This window comes from Varroa destructor, unplaced genomic scaffold, assembly GCF_002443255.2.
Source record: "Varroa destructor unplaced genomic scaffold, Vdes_3.0 BEIS01000004.1, whole genome shotgun sequence".
NCBI classification, from domain to species: domain Eukaryota; kingdom Metazoa; phylum Arthropoda; class Arachnida; order Mesostigmata; family Varroidae; genus Varroa; species Varroa destructor.
In genome coordinates, this window is record NW_019211457.1 from 24,448,843 (window position 1) to 24,457,276 (window position 8,434).

The 8,434-nt window shown below is 42.5% G+C and overlaps 1 protein-coding gene and 1 non-coding gene across 4 annotated transcripts in view; both read left to right on the forward strand.

The window, feature by feature from the left end:
• The first annotated feature begins 636 nt into the window (after positions 1 to 636).
• On the forward strand, positions 637 to 800 carry LOC147755993 (U1 spliceosomal RNA). The gene has a single exon (XR_015327691.1). It is a non-coding gene; the product is annotated as a U1 spliceosomal RNA (small nuclear RNA).
• Positions 801 to 4,446: 3,646 nt separating this feature from the next.
• LOC111248775 (uncharacterized) overlaps positions 4,447 to 8,434 on the forward strand; it is a 36,970-nt gene continuing 32,982 nt past the window's right edge. For 2 of the 3 annotated variants that reach the window (XR_002672677.2, XM_086988331.1), the window contains exon 1: positions 4,447 to 6,790. The gene's annotated coding sequence lies outside the window, so the exon portion shown is untranslated. The remainder of the gene's footprint in view (positions 6,791 to 8,434) is intronic. The other variant, XM_022801692.2, reaches the window with a different exon arrangement.

An 8,434-nucleotide genomic window follows, 5' to 3' on the forward strand; every position in this document is an offset into this window, starting at 1 on the left:
TCAAAACGTCTTTCTCTTGCTTGTGCCTTCTCTTAATTTTGCAGTTTTCGGGATTTAAAAAAGCAGATCATTTCGTTGCGCGTTATACAGAAACGCGTTAGAGAACAACTCGAAAAAAAATAGTTATTCTAATCGCATTTACGGCGTAAAATATATCCGACATGTAGCTAACGATAATCACCCCGGTCAGCCCTTCAATGATGACGAGTTCATACAGTTTGTGTTACTCCAGGAGACCTCCTATACAGCCTGCATAAATAAAGAAAGCTGTTGCTATGATTATTCTATTAATTCAATAAAAACTTTGTTTTCTTCATTTGTAAAAAAGAGAGCGCGGTATTTGGCGGTCTCTCTCTGGTCGCTTTTTACCTCTCTCAAAGTCTCTGCAGTAGGCCAAGTTAGTTTGTTTTTCGTGATTATTCGAAGACGTATTATGCATTTTCAACAAAGGGTTGCTTTTAATTGGTCCACTTACGTTACAGACGGGCTAATGATAAAGCCTCGCTCTCATTGACGAACACTGAAAGTATACTGGGCTACTCATTTCCACCGAATTATGGCCTGAGTAGAAGAAGCAACCAGGGACTCAAGTGCGTCACGAAAATCATGGGACTGGGCTAATCACTTTCCGAAATCATACTTACCTGGTGCTGGGCCTTCCGTGATCAAGACGGCGGAGACCCCAGGTGAAGGCTTTTCCATTGCACTTCGGAAGGGCTGATACCTGCCACTCTCCCAAACTGGGAAAGATGGAGCATGCAATTTTTGATAGTGGGGGTGTGCGTTCGCGCAACCCCTTTCATATTAAGAACCAAAGATATTGAAAAAACGAAATGACTTTTAGAATGAATTTGTTTAGTTGAACAGCGCGGGATAACTTCTCGATCTTAATGTACAGGAGGGAAAAAAACACCTCTGTACTTCTTGTGGGCAGCTAAACAAACTTTTACTACCAAATGCCGGTACTTGCATGAGAATGGCAGAACTTCATTGTGCAGAAACTAGCAGCTTGAGTCTGCGAAACTGGAGAGAGGTCGTATTTGTTTATGGCCATTTCAAGTTTGCTAATAAAGAATGAATATTATGCCAACTATAAAAGAGTATTATGCCAAATATAGAAAATGTTCTATTCATTATGATTGATGGTTCATTATGTTTTTTTTAGTATAAAAACTAAGCAATTATTATCCTGCGCAGTTCTCCTGGCTATAGAAAGGAAAATACAAATAACCGCCGAAAGCTGAAACTTCTCAGTGGAAGAGATTTGCGCTATTTTAAAAATTCAAGGAAGCTAAAGGACACACTTCATTTTTCCTGGATAAAAACCGAAGCCAGTTAGGCTGGATAATCGCAGCGATGTATTCTTAAGCTGATGAGTTTCGCTGATTTTCAAAGAAGTGTAATCAATAATGCTGTATCAGTTGGCTTTTGAACCCCATGCTGTCGATCCGATTGTCAATTGTTCCGATCAAGAATCCCATTGTAGCTTCAGAAATACGCGATCCCCTTCTAACATATGGATGACTTTTTTCCGTCATAAGGCGTAAGTTACGATCAGCGCCGAATAGTCCAATCACTTATTGTCTTATTACCAGATAACGAACCTAATTGAGCGATCGACCACTTATTAAATTCAACCATGATATTCGGTTGTGTCGAAAACAAAATTGTGTGTTGTCGCTTTCTTTCAGCAAAAACTACTTTTTTTTTTTTGTTAGACTGATTGGCATTTGTGTGGCACGAGGTAAACAGTATTCCGATACTCTAAAGCATCTGGCTATATATAGATAGACAATAAAATTAACAAAACCAAAAATTCGATTTACATTTAAAGTATCTCGTCTGGTCAAGGCTGTTGTTGAAACTCGAGAATATTAAATACACAATTACTGGTTACCATGCGTATGAGTAGGTTCGTATTAGTTATTCATTTTCCCGGCAGTTTTCTTTTTTTTTTTTTACCTTTTCAGTTTGGCATTAACCTGAAGCGACTTAATTAGATATGAGGCAAACGTGATTCCAAGATTGCTTGGACGATACGCGTATCGAAGTTACGAATTTACGTCTACAAGAAGTTATTACACAGTCGCCTTTATCAGTTGTTAAGTATATGTGCAATACAGATGAAAGTGCAGAAATATGGACTGTACGACAGGCACGCAAATGGTTATCTTGGCTACTTGATGCGTTTTAGGTGAGATCGCTAGCCACGCTTTGTGGCCACCACAGATGGTGGATGTCAAGAAAATCTAACTGATACGATACATTTGCTTCAACTGAACCTATATCGTATTGTCTCAGCCACATCGTGGTAAGAACACAAAAATACCACGATTGGGCCTCAGACTTTGCCTAAGTGCTTATTTTACGGATTGGGAATTCCATTATAAAATCGAACTTGAACCCGTTGCTTTCTACGCAGCCTATAACAGATTTCGTTTTGCATAAAGGAACAATCGACGGAGACATTTGCATTCCGCAGACAAGGCTTCGTCTGTGTCAGCAGCTAATACAAAATGGAAGTCATTATTTGGCGGATCAATCAGATGTGATCAACTACAACGCTCTTTCTGCAGACGAACACAATGCGATAAAGCATCCAGTGATCACGTCATTTCCTTTCACTAAGGGTAGTCTTGGAAGGAACGGAGGAATACGTACGTTCCTTTAACGGGGAAGGAAATACAGAAGATGGTAACAAGCTCGGTCCATATTGTTAACTAAATTGATTATTTGATTGATTACATGCTATGAGAATGGAAGCCGAAAAATAACAAAGATCAAGGATCCTAATTCATAATTAATTGGCAATTTCACTCATCTTAAGAACGGCTTTTCCGTTCTGAAGACCGAAGTCAATAGAACCATTTCTCACGGAACGGTCGTCATAGCCTAAGCAGTCTTTCCATGTTGTGTCATCCAATCCGAGAGCCTCTCTAAAAGGAGCTGATAAGCTCTTTGCTTCCATAACAGCAATGGGGCGCAATATGGGGCAACACCCGTCATTGATTTACATAGTTTTAGGGGCCCTACAAAAAAGACAGCAATTACTCGAAGATTATTGGTACGCTCAATTACATTTCACATCACATTTCGTGACTGATTGCTTGCTGTTTATAGAAGGAAACAGGTTTGTCTGATCAGACTGCTGCATAGACACATTAAAACTGCGTTTGAAAAAAATTAGCTTTCTTCTCGCGTCAGACTCTGTCCAGCTAATGGCTATTAATGATCGCTCAGAGCTGTGGCTCGTAAATAGCGTTCACGGATCAACTAGTGATTAAAGTTAGTTAATTTGCATTAATCTTACGTCATACATCAGTGTACCACAATATGCTATACAATAAATAAGTAAAACCGCAAAGTTCGACTAAGTTTTGTGGTGAACTGAGTGTGATTAAGCTCGATATAAGCGATGGAAGGAGCTACTACTGTAATACAACATAAATCGGAGCATAATTTCATTACCGCAAGATCTGGGTTTCTCTAAAATATGACCATCGACTTTGTCAGTAATTGACCCCAATATAGTTAGTCGACCAAAAAAACCAAGAGTATAGGCATCCCTCCTAATCGTTGTCCGATCGGTTTGCGACCCTTGTAGCCAGTCGCGCATGTCCACCTCCAGACGATGGCAGACTACGAGGAATCGCCTATAACATTAGTTATTGCACGGCGTATTGAGCTATTGTGTCTAATGTGCATGTAGGCCACACTGTCTTAGAGTAATATCCAACTGACATCTACGGCTGTTTCCAGCTTAAAACACCGCCTCTTCTATCAGCAGTTATTCAAAACAGCAGACTGAGTACAAACTGCCGTTAGGAAACGGTAAAAGATCAGCTGATATCCTGGCCTATACATGTATTTATCATAGTGTCTAGTATAGAATAATATAATGTAATTGTTATAGGAGTCGACAGCTAGCACGAAAGGCCAACCCTATTGTCTAGCTTCGGTATCTATTCCAGCAAGAATTCCTGCTAACTCATCACCCTGTGTACATCATCCAAGGTTAGGTTTGCTCTTTCCTATCATTTCTACTTTTGCCCTCTATGTTCATAGTCGACAGCTGCCACTTGCTCTAAGAGCTTCTCTCTAGCGCTTATTGTCACCATCACCGGCTTTTTACCTGTGGCGTATCTATCTCGTCCTTTCTCCATGACTCGACTCGACTCGACTCGACTCGACTCGACTCGATATGAGGAAAGCTTTCGACAAAAAACTTGTGCTGCTGCTTAAAGAACCTTTGCCAGGCAACGGTTGAAAGAGCCCGGTGGTCCGTTTCCCGTCGTTACTGTTGCCCGAATAGTCAGTCGCCGGACATCGTGCTCGTCTACCTAGCTTCCTTAACGTAGCAGTCCTTGTGTCAGCAGTGCAACTACCACTACTATAATCACCCTCATCCTTGTCAGTTACCCTCGCCCGCCTCCCTGCCCATTTGCCTTGTTACCCGGCTGTTTGTTGGCATACCAGCAGCACCACGAAAGCGGCACATCACGGCCATTCCCCTCTTCAACTCGTTCTCGTTGTCTCACTGATCCCTTGTGTTAACTAATAAATGTGTAATATGATGGTTACAGTTAGACCTGCAATTGCCGATACTGTAGAAGACAAACTAGATCTTTCGCGCCACCTGTCTATTGTCAGCCGTTCAGCCAATCAGGAGGGGCTCAGCAGGATCCAGTCAAGTCCGGCTGTCCCCTTTCCATAACAATAGTTCTCTCCCTCTTTTTTCTCTGTACGTATGTATATATACATATAGAAGAATATAAGTGTATCTCTTTGTTACTGCCGCTGCGCCTGCCGCCAGATGATGCCCTAGACCAGATTTGACTGAAGAGTTGCCAGTGGCGATTACAGGAAAAGACGGCGCCATAAAGCAGCGTCGAACATTTCGATAGCTATGGTATTGGTACGATTGCCAACGCAGAAGGACCCGTAGCTCAGACGCTGCCTTTGCTACTATGCCACCGACGACGACGACGTTTTTGCTGCTGCTGCTGCTGCTGCTGCTATGATGAAGATCGCTTTGCCCCACTGCTAGCGATCATAAAACAGAAATATTGGTAGGGACAGGTGTCTGTTCAGTAGACACAGCGGTAGCTGGCTACGACAAGAACGCGCCAACAGCGCGACGCAGCCCAACGCAACAACGGCGGACAGTAGCCACAACGACTTTCTAACTTTTGATGCTACTACTACTGCTGCTGCTGCTGCTGCTGCTGCTGCTACTACTACTACTACTACTACTGCTGCTGCTGCTGCTACTGCTGCGCGCTGTGGCTGCCACCACAGTTCACGAGGGTAGACTAACACTGATATTATGCTGCTGCTGCTGTTACTACTGCTGTTACTACTGCTGCTACTGCTGCTGCTGTTGTTGTTGTTACATTGGGACTTCGCCTTTTTCTAGCTCAAATATTGTGGCGGAAATACAACGAGCTACACGGACGGACAGACAGGCAGGCAGGCAACGGTTAGCGAGTATCAATAATTGAGGACAACGACAGATCTTTACTCGGATGAGAAAGGCCGAAACGCACAGGGTCCATCTACAGCAGTTACTGCAGCTGGCCATAGACTCGATAGCAGTGGCGGCAGCAGCAGAACTCATGGTAGTAGGGTGCGACTGTGGCGCTTGTGGTGCCTATAGCGTTTCGATATGATTATTTGTAGAGGATGAAGATCGCCAGCGGCAAAGGTGAATCGGTGATGTTCAAGAGCTGCTGGTGTCCCCCCCCCTCTTCCCGCTGATGCTGTTGTTTATGTTCGGCTGGCAAGAAGACAGAAAAAGTCGATTCAGACATTCGGATTACAATTGGACTACGCAGGTATTTGTGTGTGATCATTTGTTTGCCTGGCCGTGTGCGAAGCTGTTTGCCTTTAATACTGGGCTTGCCTAATCTGCCTAGTGCAGGTGGTGATTGAGTGAAAAAAGAATGAACTCAAAAGACGCGGATCGATAGAGGCTTCGCTAAAAGTCCAGCGTAACAATAACAACATTAGAGAAACGATAACAACACTAAATTGCTGCTTCATGAACGGTAGGCTCTTACGAGATTCGATAACTTTATGACAACTAAACGTACTTCGTACAACAGGGGCAAATTAATAACGGTGAGTTCTTGAGTGCCTCTATAAACGGAAACCCTGAACAGGACCCATGGTTATAGGTGTTTTTTTCAGCGGAGATAGATGTCTCATAGCCGACGAAATTACGCGACGACGCACACGACAGAGGTGTTCTCCGCAAAGGCATCACCGTTCTCAGCGCGTGTAAGGACGCCGATACCGATAGAGAAGTTAGCTTCTAGTTACTTTCAGCTAAAGATTGTATGATAGCGTGGACGGAAGAACATCGTCGTGCCCCTATCATATGTATGTCCTAATTGAAAAATATTAGATGCAAGCATTCGCATAAAACGACATTAGTTTCAAGTTTCTGTGTTCATGTGATCGTGCAGGAAAACCTGTGTCGAAAGGCAATTGTCCGGCTATAATAGTTTACCGGAAGTATGTCAATCGTACATTTGCTCTAAAGGAAAGGTGTGTGTTATACTTCATTTACATGTGCAGTGTTTCCCTATAGAAGCAAACGTATTGAGGCCTTGATAAGGAACGTGTTTTTATGTGAACGAGAGGAATTCTAAGAGAACAAATTCAATCTCAGTGACAAAGTTGTGCAAACTACCGGTGCTGCTGCTGCTATCGCTACCGGTTGGCTCCGGCGGGCTATCTGATTGCTTCCGACGATATCCCAAATACTCCTAGCTTTCGCGCAGAGAAGGTAAGAAGAACTTCTGAACGACAATTCCAATCGAGTATCGAAACAGTTTATCAGTGACAATAGATTATTCAGTAAACCCTTGAGATATTCCATTAGTTTCCATTAGTAATTGACCGACCTGGAACGTTTTTGACTGATCCAAATTTACAGGCAACTTTATCAGCTCTCTGTTGACTATGCTTCTCACTGATACGAGTTAATACGAACCAAAACATATTTTAACGTTCGCCTTATTTAAGAGCAGTCTCGGTTTTTATTTTCTCAAACAATTCTACTGAACGTTGTAATTACTATCTTTCATTTCCATAGTTATACTCGCGCTTCAATTGAAAGGTGCCACGCGTATAAACCTAAATCGAGATCTAACTCCTTAATACCGACATGCATATAATTGAGTTGAAAACGCGTCATAACAAGACAGTATTGGAGCTTTACCGTTCGTCTGGCGTGCAGCATTCTTAAGGACAGAGACACTTCTGAAATTGACTATTCTGGAATAGACCGAATTACGTCTGGACTAGACTCATCTTATAACAATAGTACGTTCTATGTATATATAATAAAAGCTAGCTTAGTCAACTGCTTTTCGACGGTCTCACTGTACGTTCAACAATGGCGGTGAACAAACAAACGAAAGCGTTACGGTGTAGCCGACGCCACAGGATTTTCACAGCTAACGAAAGGTAGTGTGAATGAGCGCAGAGCGATGAACGGGAGCGCCTGAAATCGTTTGTGATTTTTTTTTTGTTGGCTTAAGACCACCCAATGGCGTGTCCTCATCCGGACGTTTGAATGGTCTTGTCCCATTATTTTTGACTTGATCTATTCGTGCTGACTTAAGCGCGCGTTTGGGCGACGGGGGACGGGGCGTCGAAAATGACGCGGCCGAAGGTCGATTAAGGCAGTATTTCGCGTGAAGGAGATCTGAGCGATTGTATGCGTCGAAAGACGATTGTTGCGCGATGTGGCGTAACGATGTTAGATGAGCCGTCACAAATGTGTGGGGACCTTGTCGTAGATTCATAGGACTATGCTGTCCTGCTTAAGTTATTGAAAAACAAGTACCTGCTGAACGTACAAAAAAAAACGTTTCGAGAAAAGTTGAACGGTTGTTTATTTTTTGCTGTCCCAGACGAGAATTTTTAGTCTGAGTTTGTTGTGATCAATTTAGTAAATGCGGAAGGCGAGACGCTGTGCACTTCGGGTTGTGGTGTCATAAAAAAGCTTTTTCCACAAAACGATTCTTTGACAAAGCTACAGTAGATACTCAAAGACCGTTTACCACGACAGTGTCAGAATTTAAGTAACAAGATGTTGTTTAGAAGAACTGATGTAAGTAACTGAAACACTTTATTAAAGAGAAAAATTAACTCGAAAAGTAGTGTGTCAGTCAATTGATCTAGCTATAATTACGCCTCGAAATGATTTCAATAACATGATCTTACCGCCACTTTCACTGCCAATTTTAGAAATTATACGGGTTAAGGATCAGCTCTTTCGAAAGCTATCGTTTGGCTTCACGTTTGCGACTAGCGTACGTATTGAATACTTCAGAAGGATGTACTCACTCGCCAGTCAGCTTCTGGGGTGCCCTTATAGCATATAAACACTTGTTCTACTCCTTATTTTACTTATATATATATA